The sequence below is a fragment of the Aethalodelphis obliquidens genome, unplaced genomic scaffold, assembly GCF_003676395.1.
Source record: "Aethalodelphis obliquidens isolate GAN/ISIS:26980383/991018 unplaced genomic scaffold, ASM367639v1 scaffold43, whole genome shotgun sequence".
Taxonomy (NCBI): domain Eukaryota; kingdom Metazoa; phylum Chordata; class Mammalia; order Artiodactyla; family Delphinidae; genus Aethalodelphis; species Aethalodelphis obliquidens.
The window spans coordinates 1,604,352-1,624,731 of NW_020837987.1; the positions used below are offsets into that span (position 1 = coordinate 1,604,352).

The 20,380-nt window shown below is 46.3% G+C and overlaps 1 protein-coding gene across 1 annotated transcript in view; it reads left to right on the top strand.

The window, feature by feature from the left end:
* The window catches only part of ZNF536 (zinc finger protein 536), a 288,952-nt gene extending 270,271 nt beyond the window's left edge, over positions 1-18,681 (top strand). The window contains exon 6 of the mRNA XM_027079287.1: positions 15,842-18,681. The gene's annotated coding sequence lies outside the window, so the exon portion shown is untranslated. The remainder of the gene's footprint in view (positions 1-15,841) is intronic.
* Positions 18,682-20,380: the final 1,699 nt, after the last annotated feature.

Consider the following 20,380-nt stretch of genomic DNA (forward strand, 5'->3'; position numbering starts at 1 on the left):
TTTTTTCTTGTGACTTGTGCTGAAAGAGTGCTTCGCAGCTGTTGGGACTGCTCGGCGGTGACGGAGCCCCAGGACTCCTGACCCTGACCCGCTCCTTACGAGCCAAGACGGAAAGGGGAGCAGGTTCAGGAGGTAGTCGCACCGCAGGCTGCAAGGAGGCTGTGCTGATGCCTCGAGAGCCGCGCTCGCTTACCCTCCGCTCCCCGTGGCATTGCTAAACCTATAAGGGCTTTTCTTTTCAAGTGTTTTATTAAATGAAGAGTCTAACAGCCCTCACTTTAATTGCACACAGGCCCTGCGTATAATGCCGCTGGATTTATTCAAGTAGTTGAAAACGATGGTACTGGTGATTAAACTGATGGTCTCAGTTTAGCAGCTCAAAAACCTGGGAGTGTGTAGGTGTGTAAGTGTGCATGCACAGGGGTGGCGGCCGTTGGTCCCGGGAGGGTCTCCCTGCGAGCTGACACCCCCTTCTCCCCCTAGACTTCCCTCTCCTGGGGAAATCCTGTTCTGCCTGGGGTGAAGGGGGACGACACTTGACACTTTGGGGACCACGCTTGAGAGTGGATCTCACCGCCAGGTGCCTTCCCTGCGGAGGGAAAATGATACCAAGATGGCGTGTCGACTGCATTATGCAACGAAGTCCTGCTGTTGTGGGGTTTTTTCCTAATGTAAAGCCCTGCCCATTTGTTTTGGTTTACGTGACTACAGAGAAATAAGTGGATTAGACGGAAACTTTAGCATGCTTCATTGCAGCTGGGTGCCGACATCTGTCATTCCTCAGCCGTATTCTGGATCATGCCAGCCAGAGAAAGCAAAGTCTGACACCTTTGATTTTAGAGAGAGCCTTTTATAGGGGGAGAAAAAGAGAAGAAAGGAGTAGCATTTCCTTTGTGACTTCATAGGAAAAGCCACCTCTCTCCTGTGCTTTATTTATTTTATTTTATTTTTGGCATGTGACAACATTAGTGGCACTCGGAGAGCGCGGAACGTTGAAAAGTTTATGTTTCCATCTCTCCGTTTTAGTTGGTAATTTTCTATTGTTCATGGTACCAATTTGTTGAATTGGGCATGATAAAATGTAGCTATTTAAAATGTATCCAGTGTGCCCATCTATATGGATATATACCGTGGGTATGGATTGCAGGTGTCTGATCATTTACGAAAAGAGGGATGTGTGGTTCTCTCTCGTAAACTCACATTAATACAGTACCACAGCACTGAAATTTGATGGTATATGACTGGCCCCGCTGCATTGTTTTTGGTGAGATATTCTACAATCCACATGAGCCCACCTGCTTCCCTCCCCCAAACCATATGAGCTCCCACCCCAAGAAATGTACTGTGTTTACGAAAGATGTGAGTGGGTAGTGAAGTATCCACAGATAACCTTGGATACCAGCTTTTAGTGGATCGGCTGTCTATATACTTACAGCGTTTTGTGTTGGGTGATTTTGTGGGTTTGCCCCCTCCCCCCATTTCTTTTCTAGTGAGGCATGGTGCATACCACACCCTTGGCACACGCCAAGTTACAACATTGGCCCGCCTCCCATAGTTAAATTGTATAATAAAACAGAACCTACAATTAAGGGCTGACATGTTCATTTTAAGGGACACGATGGAAAACAAGAAACAAACCAGCAGAGACCACCCACTTGCTAATTTCACTGTGTGTGTGTGTGTGTACAGGAATGCAATTTATCTGCCACATGCAAAACCACAGGAAGGCTTCACCCCGTGACCCTGCCTCACCTGGAAGGAGGTGAAGCTCTGGTTGTTAGCCTCAAGACAGTACAAGGCAGAGGTTGAGAACTCAGGCCCCCTGGTGCCAGGCAGGTGGCTGCCTCTGGGAAGATCTTGCCAGACCTTCTGACTTTTCTAGATAAACTGGTAATCCATGTTTTTACATGAAATTTCTTTGTTCTGAAACATCAGCAATACCTTAAACCTTTTTAAATGTAGCGTTGGGGACAAAATAATAAAAACGTGTGCCTCCAGGCTGTGATTTCTGAGGAGGGTGGAAGCGTGTATGTCCATAGTAGTGATGGAATCCGTGGAGCTGGCCCTGTGGCCACCTGGGCTCTGGGCTCCCGGTCAGGTGGGGCGGTCCAGTCCCAGCACTGCACAGGAAGTGGTGTGGTTGAGGGTGCTGGGGAGGGGGTATGGGGGGAGAAGGCCTGTTCGTAGAGCTGTGATTGGGAGACCGAGACCCAAGGTGACCCAAGGTGCACCGGAAAATGGTCAAGCTCTCATGTGCCCTTAGTGGACTCTGGGAGGAGGAGTGTGGCAGCCGGGACTGGGGTCCCAAGGGGTCTCCAGAGCACAGAGCACTTGGGTTTTCCTGGTGGGGAAAACAGCAGGGCAGAGGGTACGCTCCAGATACGCAGCCAGCCCAGGCATGGGCAGTGTGCGGGGGAAGGTTCCACAGGGTCACCTGGTGGGAGGTGGGGCTGGCTCTGAGGAAGAATGCCAAGCAGGGTGGAGGGAAGCAAGGTCGGGATGTGTCCTCACAAGACCAGAAACTGGGACCAGACTGTTTAAGTCAGGGCTGCCCCCCCCCCAGGGTGTCCCTACGCCCCCGTGAAGGCGAGAATGTGGGGCTAGGCAGAGGGGTCACCCACCCAAGGCAGGGGCCAGAGCCCTTCCTAAGAAGCTGCCCAAGGGGAACAACTCCCAGCCTCCCGTATCCAGTCCCTACTCTGAGCATCGCAGGCCTCCTAAGGGGAGGGAGAGACCCCCCAGGCCCGAGTCACAGGAAGCCATTAGTGAGCGGTGGCTGACAGAGCAGTGAGGTGCCTACTTACGTAGGCCTTTGGTAAGCGCCCATGCGGCTCTGGCGGCTGGGTCCTGAGGAAGGCTTCAAGGATGAGTTGAGGCTTGGTGGGGTCTGACTGGAAGGAGATTTGGGGGCTGGGGTGGGCAAATTCCTGGTGGCAGTGGCAATAAATATTAGGTAAGAAGGGGTTGCAAGTTGGAGAGCCAGGCTAAGGAGGCAAGATGCCCTGGTAAGAAATAGGGAGCCATTGAAGGCTGGAGAGCAGGGATGGGCATAAGTACAGAGGGGATTTGGGGACTGGCATGGTGTGTAGAGCATGCCCACTGCCTTCTGGTCCTTCTGGTGTCTTTCTCCTGTTCCTACAGTCCTTGCTGTTTCTGGGCTGGGCTGTTGACCCAGTGAGCCTGGTGGTGTCTAGAGGTGGATTCACCTGGAGCAGGGCTGGCTGTTACTGCATCTGCTAAATGCCTACCACCCACCTTATTGCCACAGGAGCTTCAGATAACTGTATTCAGTCCAATATTCCTAAGGAGTGAAGATATGGGTATTAAAAGTATGAATAGGAAAAAAAAGAAAAAGTCCTTGGGGCTTCCCTGGTGGCGCAGTGGTTGAGAGTCCGCCTGCCGATGCAGGGGACGCGGGTTCGTGCCCCTGTCCAGGAGGATCCCACATGCCACGGAGCGGCTGGGCCCGTGAGCCATGGCCGCTGAGCCTGCGCGTCCAGAGCCTGTGCTCCGCAACGGGAGAGGCCACAACAGTGAGAGGCCCGCGCACCGCAAAAGAAAAAAAAATAGTATGAATAGGAGGTGCTGCACTGGCTAATTTTAGAACCCTTCCTATTTTTGTCATCTCTTGAGCACCACCTTAATAATTTTACTTAATATTCATTAAAAGCTTTTAAAAAAAGGTAGATTTATTTTAGCAATACTATCCAACTTTAGTTCACTCTTTTTTTCCTAAGGCTGTTAACCTAAAAAGTGGTCATCTCAGTTCTATCTAAAATCACCTCTGTTAGTGTGGTGTTCCAAGTACTTCCCTTCCCCAGAAATGCTGGGAGAGAGAAGAGAGTTTCAGGAGGGTGAGGTTTGCTGTGTGACACTGGGTGAGGTTCCAGCCCCTCTGTTCTGTGGCTCCCGCCTTGCACTGAAGGCAGCGTCCTCTCATTTTGGTCTCTCCCAGCATTTCTTTCAGGATTAAGTGCGCTCACCCAGCGACAAACACTGGGTATTGTTAGGGGATTATTATATTACACATCTAAAAATCTCCAAAAAAGGAACGTAAGTTCATCCATCGACCCTTGGAAGGTTATTTAATGATAAACATAAATGCTTTCATAAAATCTGGGGAATGATTTAAGATCTTGGATCAATAGTTGCCTGTGAGTGCCAGTAGCTGGGCCTACGTTACAGTCTGGCTCTCCTGACCACCCAGGCAGGCTGGTGGCTCACTGAGCACATAGGCAGCCTGGGGCAAAAAAATAAACAGGATTTAAGGCAAGATCTGCATGGCGTGGGCCAGAGCATGGGAATGAAGTCACTGAGGAAGGGACCACGGTGAGGTCAGGGGGAAGGAAGGGCAGGACCTCCTGAGGCTGCTACTCCTGAGGTCCTGGGCTGCGGGGAGAGGTGGGGAGAGGGCTGAGTTGGGAGAATCTGGGGGACTCCGACACCCCTGCCAGTTGCTCTCTTCTGCAGACATCTCCTGGAATCCAGCCTCATCTTCTCAGCTTTCACACTAACTGAACTTGAACCTGAAGCTGCAGAGAGGCAGCAAGACGGTGGGTTGAGCCCTGGCTGCAGGCTCAAAGGGAGCTGGTGCAAAGCTGGGTTTTCTGCCTTCCTCTGGCTTCGTGGCTCTGGACACACACCGAGCCGCTCAGGGCCTTGGTGTATGTAGCTGGCAAGCGGAGACCCTGACGCCTGACTCTAGCATCGTCATTGGAATGACCATTCCAATTCAAGACTCCCGCGCGACAGGCACTTAATAGAGTATTTGAACATGCGAAACCACATCTAGCAAACGTTGATTTAACTCTTTTGATGTGCCACACATAGTGCTAAACACTTTACAGGCCTTTTCTCATCGAATCCCTGCAACCCTATGAGTGAGCTATTATTACTACACCCACTTTAAAGATGAAAAACCTGAGACTTGGCAAAGTTGACTAGCCGGCCCAGGAGGGTGTAAGCTGTAGAGACAGGTGAGGTTCGAATCCAAGTGTCTGGCTTGAGAGCCCTCGTTCTTCACACTGTGCCTGAGTAACGCAAACGCTGTATATTGGTAGGGCTGTATCCCGCAGGGTGCTGATGTGCCCCACCCCCTCCTCCAGGAAGAGTTTCCCTGTCGCCAGCCTGGCTTCACTGGGGCCACACTCTCAGCTGTGTCATCTCCTGATCTGGGGTGTTGTGCTATCAACGTCCACTGCACATCAACCAGACTCACTTTTTAAGAACATTTTAAAATAAAAATTTACTTCTAATATAGATTTAGAATTACAAAAATGTTGTGTAGGTTGTACAGAGAATTCTCATATATCTCATGCCCATTTGCCCCTATTATTAACATCTTACATTGGTAGGGTACATTTGTTACAATTAATGACCCAATACTGATACACTATTATTAAGTATTTAATATTTGACTCAGGTTTCCTTAGTTTTTACCTAATGTTCTTTGTCTTTTCCAGAGTACCACGTTACATTTAGTTGTCAGGTCTCCTAGGGCTCCTCCTGGCTGTGACAGTTTCTCTGTCTTTCCTCGTTTTTGAGGACTTGGACAGTTTTGAGGCGTATTGTGTAGAATGTCCCTCAGTTGGGGTTTCTCATGGTTAGACTTGGATCGTGGGTTTTAGGGAGGAAGGCCACAGAGGTAACGTGCCTTCTCATCCCATCAAATCAGGGTACGTGCTCTCCCCCTGACCTTGGTCACCTGGCTGAGGTCGTGATTGTCAGGTGTCTGCCTGTACGGTTCCTCTTTCCCACTTTCCACACTGTAGTCCTGTGAAGGAGGTCACCATGCAGCCGGCACAAAGGAGTGGGAGTTTCAGCCACCTCCTCCAGGGGGAGCACCTGTGTAGTAAATAGTTTGGAACGCGTGGGGCATTTGTACTTTTCCACGTAGGTATTGATTCAATCATTTAGTTGGGACAGTATGACTTGTGGATGCTTATTTTACACTTCATCATTGACTTTGTTGCTGAAGCTGTGCCAGCGCTGGCCACTGGGGGCTCTCTCACCGGACTGCGTGGGGCTTTACAATACCCCCATCAATGCATGTGTCTGGAGCAATTCCTTGCTTTCTGGCACAAAGTGCTCCAGGATCGTCTTGTGTATGTCCTGCTCCAGCCCTAGAACCAGCCATTTCTCCAAGGAGCCCTGGTTCCCTTTTCTTGTGAATGGTATTAGAAATCAAGCTCTGGGCTAAGTGTGCTTGCTGCCCCTGGGATATCATGGCTTCTGGGCCCTCTTGGCGGACAGAAGAAGGAAATATATGTGTGTATATTAACCCTTGCATGTACTCACATCTCTACAGTATGTATTAAGCTAAACACAAGTTCACACTGATGTCTCCAATCTATTACCATATGGATCGAAATTGGCTTTAAAAATACTAAAATATATTTTTCGATAGTGTTTTAAATTTAAACCCAAATCACAGGAAATTTAAAACCTAAAATTATTTATACTAAGGCTATTCCAAAGTGTTTTAGCATCTTAGATTAGATGGATGAATATTTTTTTGAAAACTGAAAACATGAATTATGTACCTGATGAGAACCGTTCTTGCCTATTTAGAATTAGGGAAATTTATATATATATATATATATATATATATATATATATATATATGTGTGTGTGTGTGTGTAATGTGTGATACTGAGAAAAGACTCTTACTATCAGTTCAATGCATGTTTGTGTATATTTTTACCCATCTCATTGTCCCGCCGAGACTGTTGAAGCTTGAAGGATGGCCGGGGTCCTGGGCAGGGACCCTCCTAGTTTGCAGCTTCAGGTTCAGAGCAGCAGACACTCAGAGGGAACAGCAGGTGAGGGCCAAGTGGAAACCAGGCACTGCCCGAGAGGCCTGACTGGCTGGCCAGCCCACTGGTACCACCCAGCCTGGATTCATCCCAGGCCTGTGGGGCGGGGTCCACCTCTGGGGGGGCGCCGAGTTTCCAACTTACCCAGTTGGCCCTATAGGTGGAGCCATTTTCTAACCTACCAGCATGCAGTTTGCAAATGTCCTTAGTTTCAAGGAATCCAAAGGGCTCTGGTTGGGGTGCAATAGGGGGAAGGCTGTTATTAAGGAGTCTTGTTGGTACTTCCCAAGCCTCACAGCCCTGTACATGCGAGTTGCCTCTGAGGGCTACTTCTCTCCAGGTCATTACCAGGACCCATCTAGAAAACAATGCCACAGAACATGGCTGCGAGAGACCCTTCTGTGGTAGCTTAGAAATACTCCATAATCCTGTGCTCCAAAGAGGATATTGCAGAAAGGAAAATGGGGGTGTCACAGGTGGGTCAGCTGTGGGCTGCTGCAGGCCCCAGAAAGCACCCACAATGCTGCCGGTCACCAAGATTCTTCCTCGGCCAGCCTGGACTCTCTCATGCTTTCCAGCCTTCTTAGGGGTTTACACCCACCCATTATTTACGTAAGTGTGGCCACACACTTACGTAAGTGTGATCTAGAAGCCATAGCAGCAATGTTCCTCTTCATTTACCCACTGTTGTCTTTTTCCAGTTATGAACAATGAAAGGCCCCAGTGTGACTGATCTGAAAGGCTTGCCCTGGTCTGAGAGATGACTTGGCAGTGTGAGGACACAAGGAGATTGTCCCTGTCACTGTTTACCTGGGCCAGGGACCCTACTCTCCACCACTTACATACATGACCCTCTTCTGGACCCTCTTCCTTGCATTGACCACGGAGCGTGAACCATGATTCTGGGGATTGGTCCTCTCCATGCTAGGATGCCCTTGTTCCAACATCCAGAACTGTGCCTCTGTCACAATGTATGGACCCTCTGGCAAACAGCACATGTGTCTTTCCTCAAGAATATTCTTTCTCTCTTGGGGGTTCTTTCATAACGCCCCATTTTGAGTCATCTTTCAACGGGAAACGAGTCTTGCTCGAAGCTTGGATGTCCTTCCCTCATGAACGATTGGCCCCTTCCTGTCTCCACTTGGGTCTCCAGTAGGTTGCAACCCCTAAAGGCAGTCTTAAGATGTGTGGGCAGCCATTCAAATGTATTGGGTGGGCCTGTGTCAGGCATGTGGAACAGATGCCCTTCCCACCCTCTCGGTGCTAAAAGTACTGCATCATTCCAACAGCAATCTGCTCAGGGCAGTGCATGCAGCAGGTGCTCAATGTGTGCTCATGGAAGTGGGCTAGAGTCCAGGAGATGTGTGATGCGAACTTTGACAGAGAACTTACAAAGCCCTGTGGCTTGGTGCCAGCCATGGGCTCAATACCAGTCTTTGACGTGCATCTGGATGCCACAGTAGTGCTTGTGTCCATAAGGGGTGTGGCATGTGACATGTGTACAGTACCACACATCATAGCACACACTCCTCCAGGAAGTTCATGGATTCCCTCCTGCAGCATCCTTGGGTCTGATCAAAGAAAGCTCTTTGTAGAGAATCTTCCCACAGGTGGTTTGCAAGGAGTGACAGGAGGGAACGGTGAGATGAGAGTCTGTTCTGAGAAAACCCTAAGGTTGAATTCCTGATCAGGAACTGGCTAGCTGTGTCTACCTGACTTTGGACAATTTTTTAATCTTAGTTTTCTTATCTGTAAAATGGGGAGACGTTTCTCCACCGTATATCCCCACTGGTGGTCATGAGGACCATTGAGGCAATTCCTATAAATGTGCTCTCATGAGTGGGTGTCAGACTGTTTTCTCACCACCCTGGACTAAGCAGCAGAGGTTGGTCACTTACCCCTCTCCCCATCTCCTCTCCACCATCCCTCACCTGAGCAGAAACCATCAGCATGGAAAGTCTGGAAGCCTTGTGGACACAGCTCCTGCTCTTCCCCAAACCCAGATGTGCACAAGTGTGGAGCTGTAATTAATGGATGGTCCCCCAAGGTCAGGCATTTTCCTCTCCCCCTTAGGTACAGGGAAGGAGAAGATATTTCCATCATAGCAAGTAAGAAAAATGTCTCGTTTTCCCACTTTTGTTATAAACAATGTACGACTTGCTTTCTCCTTACTCCTCCTGACCCTCCACACCGTATACATATTTATATATTATTCATAGTGGATTAAAAATGAATGCGCTCTTTACCACGGCTCTACGGCGCAGTGACAATACAAATTAACGTATGATGTACTTACTTTTCGCATGGCAGTGATGGGAAATGTTGATGGCCTCAAAGTGAGAGACAGAGAGGGGTGGAAAGTGGGCTGGTGGGGGGGAGTGCACATCTAGCCGCACCGTCAGGGCCCGAGGCCCTGCCTGCAGACGGGGATGGGGGCTATCCGGGGCAGCAGCCTCGCTGCAGAGCTGGAAAGGCTCTTTCCCTTCCCTTCTCCCACGGAATGAGGTCCAAGCTCCCCAGGGGGTCCTGTGGCCCTTTCCCCTGCCCAGCTCTCGCTGAGCTCCACCTCCACCATACTGCCCTGCTTCCACGCCCCAGCACCCACCCAGCCTTCCTGTTCCAGGGTCAGGCGCATCCTCTGTCTGGGGTAGCATTCCTCTCTTCTTCCCTTCTCTTGGCTACCTCCCTCTTTCCTTCATCCATCCATCCATCCATTCACGTATAGTTTTGCTTGAAAAATACTTGATGGATATCTTTGACATCCCAAACTCTGTACTAGGTGGTGAAAAACAGCAGTAATCAGAAAAACCAAAAAACAAACCCAAAACAAAACCCCACAGTCCCTGAGCCATGGAGCCGAGAGTCAGTCTTGTGGGGAAGACAACATAATTGTTTATTTGTTGAGCTACTCTTGTTGGATGCTCTACTGTGGAAGAGAAGAGTTTGCTATGATGAACCTCAGTGGGTCTGAGGGGACCCACACAGGGGAGGCCTTCGTGAGGCTGAGGCAGCTGCGCTGAAGGACGGGATTACAGTAATTCGATGGAGTAGGTGAGGGAGCATTCTCGTGGAGGGAATGGGACAGGATTGGGCCAAGGTCCTGTGGTGAGAAAGGGTATAAAGTATATAAAGCAACTGGAGAGCAGAGAGGTCCCTGTGGCCAGAGGCAGCAAACTCAGGGCTTTGAGGGCGAAGAGGGTGGAAGGGCGTGCAAGGGCTCACGTTCCTCTCAGCTGAGCTCTCGGAGCCCCCAGTCACCTCTACCACCTCCCACACTGCATTCCCTCAAAATGCCAGCCTTGTACCAGAAGAGGACCCTCTAGATGCGAGATCCTTCCCGCATGCGCCTGTGACCACAACCCAGCCCAGCCCAGCCCACGTTTGCTGAACTTCGTCCAAGGGAAATGCCCCTGCTAACAACTTGTTTCTTTGGACTCTGGAGGTCTTCCAGTTCCCCAAGCCCCCTCCAAAGGCAGGTGCCTGGAGGAGAGACAACATCTCTGGCTTTAACCCAAGACCACCTGGAACAGGCAGGCTAGTGTGAAACAGTGACACACGAAATGCTGGTCGAATCAGTGCTTTTGATGAAGAACAAAGCATAGCCTCCCTTGACCAGGCTTAGATAAGGAACAGGATGACAACAATGAAATCAGCAACCATAGCAATGACAGACTGCTGACATCCGTATAGCTCTTTGTCATTTACAAATTCGACACACCGTCTCATCTATCCTCACAACAGGCTTATGGTGTCAGTATTAGTATTATCCCCCCATTTCCAAGGTGTGGAAACTGAAGCCTTGAGAGATCAAGTGCTCACTCAAGGTCAGACAGAGGGGAAACTGAAGCTTGGGTGTTAGTAGCCTCCCAGCCTCACAGAGAGGGAAAGCTAAGCTTTGAACCCAAGCTCCTGGTCGGACTCATACTGCTACCGCAGGGCAGGAGGACACCTGAAAGCAAAGATGCAAAACTGAGAGAGCTCTCTGTGGTCAGGCGTGTGCAGGAAAGGATCTCCTGTGTTCAGAGGGGCCAAAGGACACCCTGGAGGGCAGTGCTTCTTTGTGGGGTTGAACTTGAGAGAGGCCAGTGTTTTGATGCTCTCCTCAAATGGGGAGCTGGCAGGGGTGAGTACACTTATTCTCTTAAATTCAATCACCAAGAAAATCTGTTAGACTCAACTCTGTCTTATAGCCTTTGCTACTTCTTAGAAACTGATGGACAGTAGCATCTTCATCGCCACCTATAGACCCAAGTGAATGGCCACCTCCATCTCCAGTTTACCAAGGTGGGCACAGGCAGCACAGGCTGGTCTTTCCTCTCATTAAAATGTGATGGATGGAAGTTTGTAGAGTTTGTCACCCTAAGGGCTTCTCTTCAGGGGACAGTTGACCTGCCTCCACCTGGAGATCTGATTTCCTCAGAGCCCCACATCCACTGCAGCAAGAAGGTAAGAAAGGTCAGTGCAGATTTCCAGACTCTCCCTCTGTCTCTGCCTTCAGGTGGGTCCCTTGTTCTGTCACACATATCAGAAAATCACAGTAGAATATTTAGTGGAGCTCTCAGCTTTGGGGTTTGTTCTGAAGTCCTTGCTTATGTTCTTTGACCAAAACCTAACATATCACTGTGTTTGTGCCAATACCAGGGACTTCGAATGGATGAATGGTATAGAGAAATATGAAACTTTTCATCCAGATTTAGCTGGACTGGGAAATGTATCAAGTTTCCAAAAGTGCTTTGCATACCAACAGCTTTCTGTTTGGGAGTAAATGTTCTCATCACCAAAGGATCAACCTTTCACTTACAATTGATTCTTGAGAGAACACAATGCTTTCTTCCGGACTCGTCTCAGCCCCTCACAATCACCTCCCTCAGGATGGACCTCTCATTTCTTCAGATAATTTTCTTCTACATCAGTCTCATGGGAAACTTTCAACTAACCCCTCACAAGGGTGTGTGTGTGTGTGTGTGTGTGTGTCCTACAAAAACACATTGTAATCATGGTTCTCATAAGGATTGGAGAATTAGGACATCTGAGTATGTTATATACATTGGAAATTTGTTTTAAAGTCAAACCATCCAAGTTTGCTATATCTTAAGTTACTTCTCTGTGCAATGGGGTTGATATCCTTTACAAAACTGCCGTAAAGCTCAAATGTGAGGTTAAACATACAAAAATGTATGTGAAAACCTGTGGGACGTAGGCCTTTGGGATCTTCAGGTGCTACCATTATCTACAGTGCTTCTACTTACAAGGTATATTGCAAAATCAGGATTTACGATGATTCCAGTATTGTATAGATTTCTTTCTACAAATGTACACATGCATAACATTATACCTTTACATATAGCTCTCCAGCTCACCTAAGTTAAAATAAAAACTACTTCAGTACTAATGGTTTGACCACTGAAGTATCCAAATATGCCAGAATTACTGTACGTCTTTGACTCTACCAAGAAATAGAGATTCAGATATAACCATAGGATAAAATCATGATTAATATTTTAAAATCAATCGGTGGGAAAAATATACTAAGTGCTTTTATGTCAAGTTGGCCAATTTGAAAAAGCTCTTATTGTGAATAAATGCGATACTTGAGGTTCTCTGTTTGGTTTGCTAAGAAGCATGTGCGTCCCACGGTGACACAATTGGCAGGTTGTAGCACAGGTTGTAGCATAGATTCATACAGAAATGTATTATTCAGTAATAATAATAGAAAATACAATAAACAGCTTTCATAGATGGGAAAAAAAAGCAATGGAAGAATGGAGGAACCAGTGTGAATCCTGGTGACCTGAGGTAAATTTGTTAAATAATACCTTGGTTTGGTAATTTTGCTTCATGGTTCTGCTAGCCTCTTTGGATCATGGTACCAAGAGTTTGACTCTCTTTATTTATTTTTATTTATTGTTTGGAGTCCTTAACTCCAAAGACTTGTCAGACCACCATGATTTTCTCCATCAGTCACTTATTGCCATGAAATAAATAAATTGACAAGTTAGCCCCAGCTTTTTCTGAGCCATGGTGGTTAGGATAGTGGTCACCCCTCCTCTGTGAGCTGCCACAGGGCTGCCCTTGGGGGGAACCCAGAAAATATAATCCATTTCTGAGAAGATTTGGACAAAACTTTAAAAACATTTTTTAAACCTCCTGAGAGAAGTCTCAGCTCTACTCCTCAGGTTCTCTGAATGACCCTCAGTTGGTTCCTATGCCTCCAGCTACAGATTTGGGCCCTCCTTTCTCCTGCTCAAGAGCTGCCCTTTCAGAGAACCTCAAATCCTCCCTCACTGAGCCCTGGGCATAGCTTCATGTCCATAGGGATGACGACTTCATGAGTTAGGTGGTTGAGTCTTGGGATCTGTTGGAAACTCACTGAGGCCCAGCTTAGCGCTGACTTAGATTCATGATTATGGTGGGGAGAATGGGCACGGCTTTTCCTATCCTACTGCCACTGATCAGAACCACGATTCTTCCCTTCAGTCTATGCTCTAACTCCAACGTGATGAAGAGTAGGGCCATGTATATTCTTCGTAAATATGCTAAGTCCACTAGAGGTAGAGTCTCAGTTCTCCTCCAGCACCATCCCAGGGTCTTCCCTGTCATCTGTGTGAGGGGCGACCGAGCCCAAAGGGTGGGGTTGGGTAGCAGGAAGGTAAGAAGTGAATGGTGCTCACGAATCCTTCTCTTACTTGACAATGGTGGTCAGGCCCCTCCTGCTGACTGTCTGTGCTCTTCTTGCTGTGGTAGGCTATGTGGAAGGTCCAACAGCAAGTGCGCTTTTCTTGGGTTTCATTTGTTCTTACCTCCATGGACTTGCAAATTGGCTTTTGCAAGTGGGAGAGTTGATCAACTTCAGCCTTGTGTTAGGTACAACAACAGAAACAAGAGAAAACTCTATCCAAAAATTTGTATTAAAAAAAAAGGCAAGGTGAAGCAGTAAGATAATAATACAGTCCACAAACAGTTAATGCCTGCTTGCTCTGTGCCAGGTAGTGGACTTGGCACCAGTGATATTAAGATGGCTATGCCTCCTGCTTCAGGAACACATAGATAGTCATGGTGATCAACACACACACACAGCAGCCCCATAAAACATGCGTCCCAGTTGGGCAGAGCCTTGAAAGAAGAATGGGGTTTGGGTCTGCAGAGAATAGAAGTATTTCAGGGAGAGAGTAGCACAGCAAGGGTATGGGGACCCTGTGGAATGAAGCCTTTTTGCAGAGACCATCTAATCGTTTGGTTTGGAGTGGGCAAAGGGGGGATGCTCCCAGGAGACTTGAGAGGTGCTGGGACTGAGCTATGAAGGTGAGGGGGTAGGTGGCCATCAAAATTTGGGCGAGGAAATCACAGCTGAGCTTCTGCTTTAGGTACTCACTGTGGTATCCCTGGGGAGGATGGGCAGGAAGTAGGGAAGCTAGAAGCAGGAAGCCCTCTTGCAGGCTGCCATGTTCATAGTCTAGCAAGAGTTGGTGTACACTGGACTAAGCTTAGAAGGGGGGTTTTGGAAGGAGAAAGGTTCAACAGGTAGAATGGATTTGCCCAGGGGCCAATTGTCTAGGAGGGAAGAAGGAGAGAGCTAATTCCTGGAGCCCACTAAGAAAGAAGCAAGAATCTAGCACTGTGTGCAATTTGGTGAGAAAATGAGTTTCAGCTCCAAACGTTTGGTTGGCCTCCAGTTCTTCAAGAACAAAACTGTTTTGCTAAGTAGATACACAGGACTTCTGCTATCACCATTCTAGTAAAAGTGCTGAATATGCTGTTCAGATGTTTTCTGGGGTAAACGGTTGGGCCCATTTATTTACTTGTTTATTTTTCTGAGCAAATGAAACCCAGCCCTGGGTCTTGACCTCTCTGGGTGCTGGGTAAAACAGCTTCCAGGAATTGCGTATCTACCGCTTCCCAGCATCAGGCAGAATACAACTGTTCCATTATAACTTCCCAAACCAGATGCTTTACTGGTTCCTTAAGATGGCAGAAATGTGTACACGCCTGCTGTGCATCCGGACAGAGAAATCAAGCCTGAAGGAGCAGATGGATTTCACACAATCCATCTTCTGTTCTGATTTATAGCCTTTCTAGTAAAGTTTGAGTCCAAGCGTCACTATTCAAAATCAAATTTCTTTAAAACTAGGTTGTCCTTGATTATCCTAATGTCCAGGTTCCTCTCTGATACCTTCTGCTGCCTCCTCTTGAAATCCTGAGATTCCCAAATTCTTCCAGCTTGGCACTTCCGCTCCACCCAAGAACAAGGCTTGGGTAATATCCCTCTCTCACCCCACCCCAAACACCCTCCCTGGTCACTCTTGATTTGCTTATCTTAAGAGTTAAGATAAAAAGAGTTAGTGGGAGGATAAGAAAGTGAACTGGCTTGGAGACCTGAGTCAGAATCTCAGATGGCGGGATTTATGGCTTTTTTGTGTGGAGCTAGGGTCAGCAAAGTACAGTCCAAGGCTCAAATCCGTCTCCTGTCTGTTTTCGTATGGTCTGCAAGCTAAGAACGGTTTTTACATTTTTAAATGGTTGAAAAAAAAACCCAACAAGAATAATATTTCATCACATATGAAAATTATATAAAATTCAGATTTCAGTATCCATAAATAAAGTTTTGAATTTCATCAACAAAAATTTGGAAATTTATTTCCTCTCTTGCTATATTAGTACCTACATCATATCTTTGACCTTGGCCTGCAAAGGCTAAAATATTTGCTACCTAACTTTTTATAAAAGAATTTCCAGGTGTTGGGAACTTTCTCTTCTGTTGCCTAGAAACTCTGAATTAAAAACTCTGGCCATGATGGAAATTCCTGTCCAAGTTATTATTATTTGGTAACATTATTTATCCAAGTAACTTATTACTTATCCAAATAGTTATATGGGCTGCATCTTCATTCTTTGCCATTTGATTTTTGCAAGGCAATAACACCGATGATATTAATAATATTGGTAATCATGATCATGGTCCTTTGAGCGCTGGGGGCCGGGAAGGGGGGTAAACGGCAGAGCTGACCGGCCACTCTTTCTGCCCACAGGTCACAGGCCTTTCCAGTGCCGCTACTGTCCCTACAGTGCCTCTCAGAAGGGAAATCTGAAGACCCACGTCCTCTGCGTCCATCGCATGCCTTTTGACAACAGCCAGTATCCCGACCGCAGGTTCAAGCGCTCCAGAGTCGACTCGGAGGCTTCTGGGAATTTCGAAGACCCCACAGCTGTCAAGGCGGGGAGCTCAGCGGAGCCAACGGAGGAGGGCAGCAAGGCCCAGGAGGAACGCAACTGAGCCAACCAACCCGGATATTGCAATATTATTTTACACAGTTTTCAGATTATGCATCTGGTAAAAGAGTTTGCTAACTGCATTCCAAGGGGAAAAAATCATGTACAACCTCCCCTCTAGTGTATAGAACATTTAAAAAATTTAAAAAGATAGCTATATATATATTAAAAAAAAAATCCCCAGCCCTTGAAAATGGCTGCTAAACTGTTACCCGGCAACAAGTATTTCCAAACAATGCAGGTGGGAGAAAAGGGATTTCAGAAATGCTTGGTGTCCTCCGAGCTCAAGAAAGCTGGGGGCCCTTCCAATGCTAGAGTCGTCTTTGTTCAAAAATCATGCTCTTAACTGAAAAACGATACCATCTAAATGATTTAGTGTTGCCTTGAAGATGGAGGGGCTGTGTTTTCATCGTTGAAAACACCTCTATAATCTGACACCAGCTGCTGTCATCTGCCTCGCACCCTAATGGGATGTGTTGGGAGGCGGCCGCGGTGCCAGTCTGACTGGAGCGGTCACTGCAGAGAAAATCAATTCACGTGGTGTTGTAACTGCACTCTCAGAGAAACCTTAGCCGGCCCGCAGCCAGCGCCAGGGCTGACCGGCACTGCAGAGGATTGCCATCTTCAACGTGCATTTTAAAAACACCCACAGCCAAATGAATCAATGGTCAGGAAGTATCTGCAGACAAATGTCCAGTGCAAGTTTGATGAGTAATTCCTTTTTTTTTAGATCAAATTGCAGTATGGAGGGAAATGCTTTTTTCTTGGTTGTCTTTTTTTCTTTTTTTTTTTTTTTTTTGGAGGAATTTACAAGAAGCTTGCTAATAAAAAATTTTTTAGGGGTACATGATATAAAAATGCTTAGAAAAACTAGCCCACCTTATCCACAGAAGGTGCTGGTGAGGAATGGAAGTTTATGTAACAATAGATTGTTTTTATTATGATTTTAAAAATTTTACTTGAAAGAAGGCTGCTTTGGTCCTTATTATCAGATTTTTTTCGTGTGTTAGTTTTTGTAAGTCTCACAGACACGAAGCAAGATTTTCTTCTCCAGCAAGCTCTTATGAAATAGCTTGTATTAAAATATGAATCTAAACATCCTGCTCTCTATCACTAATGAAGAAGACTGTTTAAGTTAAAATGTCTGTTTTTGTAAAACAAATGTGTTCTATATTTTTGTAGATTTTAGATTTTCTACTGATTGGATACTCCAAATTTATCAAGTTCTGCACCACCCAGAGGGAGATTGGAGAGCCAATAATGAAACAACTCATTCTTTTAAAAAACAATTTACGAAGACTAGTTAATGGTTTATTCCTGAATCTGCTAGTGTGGTGTCAAAGTTCAGCCTCTTAACATACTTCCTTTGCGTGACACGAAATTGGTGCTGTTGCTTGTGACGGTGGAGAAGTATTGAAGTATTAACTTCTTCTAAAAAAATCATTCAGACTTAAAAAAAAAAAAAAAAGATAGATATCTCCTTGCAGGCTGGGAGCACAGAATAAAACCCCAGGGCCTTAAAAACTTCAGCTCTGCCTACAGCAGTTTACAAAAATACTGAACTGCAATCAATGTAAATAAAATGCTTCGCTATCCTGAGACCAGAAGGAATCTCAGGCTAATAAGGAATCCGGTTTGCATATGCTGTCGAGAGGGTGACATCCACCCGGGGTTTCAGTGTAAACGTGGTCGCTGTACAACGTGGACCCATCTGGCATAGAGCAAGCTGCTTTCTTGTTTTTCTAGAATAGTTCTCACTGCCTTACTTAAATCGAGTTGATAAACTTAATGCAACTGTTTCTATGATCCTAGAGAAAGGACTGAAATGTTATTGAAAACTTTCCGACTGTAGTAAGCTTTAGGATTTTAAATGCACTACTGTGTTTGGTGACTGTGCCAGTCGCTTGCTTTCTGTGTGTTTGCCCTGCCTTTGGTATCTTAGCAAAGAAAAATATAAAAAAGAAGAAAAAAAAGTAAAAAGAGCAAAAAAGAGGAAAAAAAGTGGAAAAAAACGAGAGCCACGTTCCATTTCTAGCACTTTGGGCGCTCTTTCAGTATCCTTTTGTGTCTTCTGAGCATCGTCAGATGCGACAGGCAATAATTCTGTTTGTGACACTGGGAACATCCCCTCTTCTTTGTGGCGTGTGTGTTGATTCCATTTTGTCCAGTGCTACCATCCTTATTTCCCCCCTGACACAGGCCTTCTTTCCAGAACATTTGTAACTTGTAATACAAACAAGTGACAGCCGCAGTGATGCAGTGTCAGTTTCTGAATGTCATCAGGTTCTCATATCTAAACATGTCAAGTTTTTACCCTGTAACTTCTGTAGTCTGTGATGCTGGTCATAATACTGTCTACATTCCTACACAAAGAAAAAAATCTATCTTGGAGGAAATCTGAGATCAATAGAGTAGAGGATTTTGTTGCTATGCTTGTAACAAGTAGAAAACTTTGTATTTAAAGTTTATTCTTGGTCATTATTTATTATTATAATACATCAGTTGACAGAACTTTATTCTGGTATAGAAAGTATTAAAAGTTGTTTTTTCAGCAATGACTGTTTTCTTTCTGCTGTTAGAATAAAATGTCTTTGAAGCAGTCCAGTTTTATCCAGTGTTTTAAGCAATAAAACCTCTACCTCTGGGGGAAAAAAAAACTTTTCCTATTCACATATGTTTACTAGGAGGAGGGAAACATATTTTTGCAGCTTTTTCAGATTTTGATAAGACTTGGTCAAACCCCACTTCTTACAAAAACCCCTGCAGTATCCTGGGTGGATGGTTCCCATAACCTGGTGCTTTTTCAAGCTGAAGAGTATCTCTGTGCAGTACGAATAGCATGTGTATCTGTGTGTGTGTGTGTGTGTGTGTGTGTGTGTGTGTGTGTGTATGCACACCCATGTGCATTTGTGAACTATGTTTCTTTGAAAGCTTGCAGACATGGGTTTTAGTGAGGTAATACCTATGCAAATACCAATGCTCCTCATATACTAGCAATTATACAAGACACTTAAGGCATTGGGATCTATTATTTCCCTTTACTGGTAGCAAGTTTTAAAAATATCATTAAATGCAAGGAAGTCTTTTCCCTCTGAATGATCAGAGGACAATATGAATTCTTTCTCCAGAAGCAAAGGAAAGGACAAAGAATAATAAAGTCTACGGTATCTGGGCAGCTGAAAAACAGAACTCTGCCACCGATCTGAGGAGGTTTGGAGTGTGTGCCCCACACTTGATGCACAGGATTGCTTTTGTGTGTGTGTGTGTGTGTGGTACGCGGGCCTCTCACTGTTGTGGCCTCTCCGGTTGCGGAGCACAGGCTTCGTGGCCGTGGCTCACGGGCCCAGCTGCTCCGCGGCATGTGGGATCTTCCTGGACCGGGGCACAAACCCGTGTCCCCTGCATCGGCAGGCGGACTCTCAACCACTGCGCCACCAGGGAAGTTTTTGCTTTTTGGCTTGTTTTTTTGTTGTCGGTGGTGGTCTGGTTTCAAAACCGAGCTTGCATGTGCATGCTTCAGCTCTGGAATAGGCTGGCCCACCGAAATGTTGCAAACAAAGGCATCCAGCCACAATACAGGAATTTGTAAGTCACCGGGTTCCTTTCAGGAGGAGGCCAGACTGTTGGTGTCCCTGGAAGGGAGCAGATGACTTGAATGAAATCTTTGGCAGTCCCGAGAGTCCGTTGTTAGAAACAACAAAGGTGAGTTACGAGGAGTTAGGGAAGCATCAGAAAATGAACCCATCAGGGAAGGAAGGTTGATTAAGGGGCTGTAACTCTGCATACATGATGGATCCTGATCCCAAATGCCTCCAGGGGCCAGGCAGGATGCCTCAGTGGCGAGAGGAGGAGAGTAGAAATTGGGAGGGGGGCGGTCTCGGAGGCCATGGGGGATCCCAGCACTGCTGCTCATCACCACGAAGAAGGCGGCATCAGGGCTTCTGACTTTGTAAGAGACACTGGACACCTGGATTTTGGGGGAAGCCTCTGAATTTCACATATTGGTTCAAAATGTGTATTTAAAAACTGTGTGATAAATAGATGATCAAAATGTGGTTTATCCACAGAAGGAATTTTTTTTCTTTTCCATTATGATTTATCACAGGATATTAAGTATAGTTTCCTGTGCTAAACAGTAGAACCTTATTATTTATCCATTCTATACGTAATAATTTGAATCAGCTAACCCCAAACTCCCAATCCATCCCTCCCCCTTGGCAGCCATAAGTCTGTTCTCTATGTCTGTGAGTCTGTTTCTGTTTCATAAATAGGTTTGTTTGTGTCATATTTTAGATGCC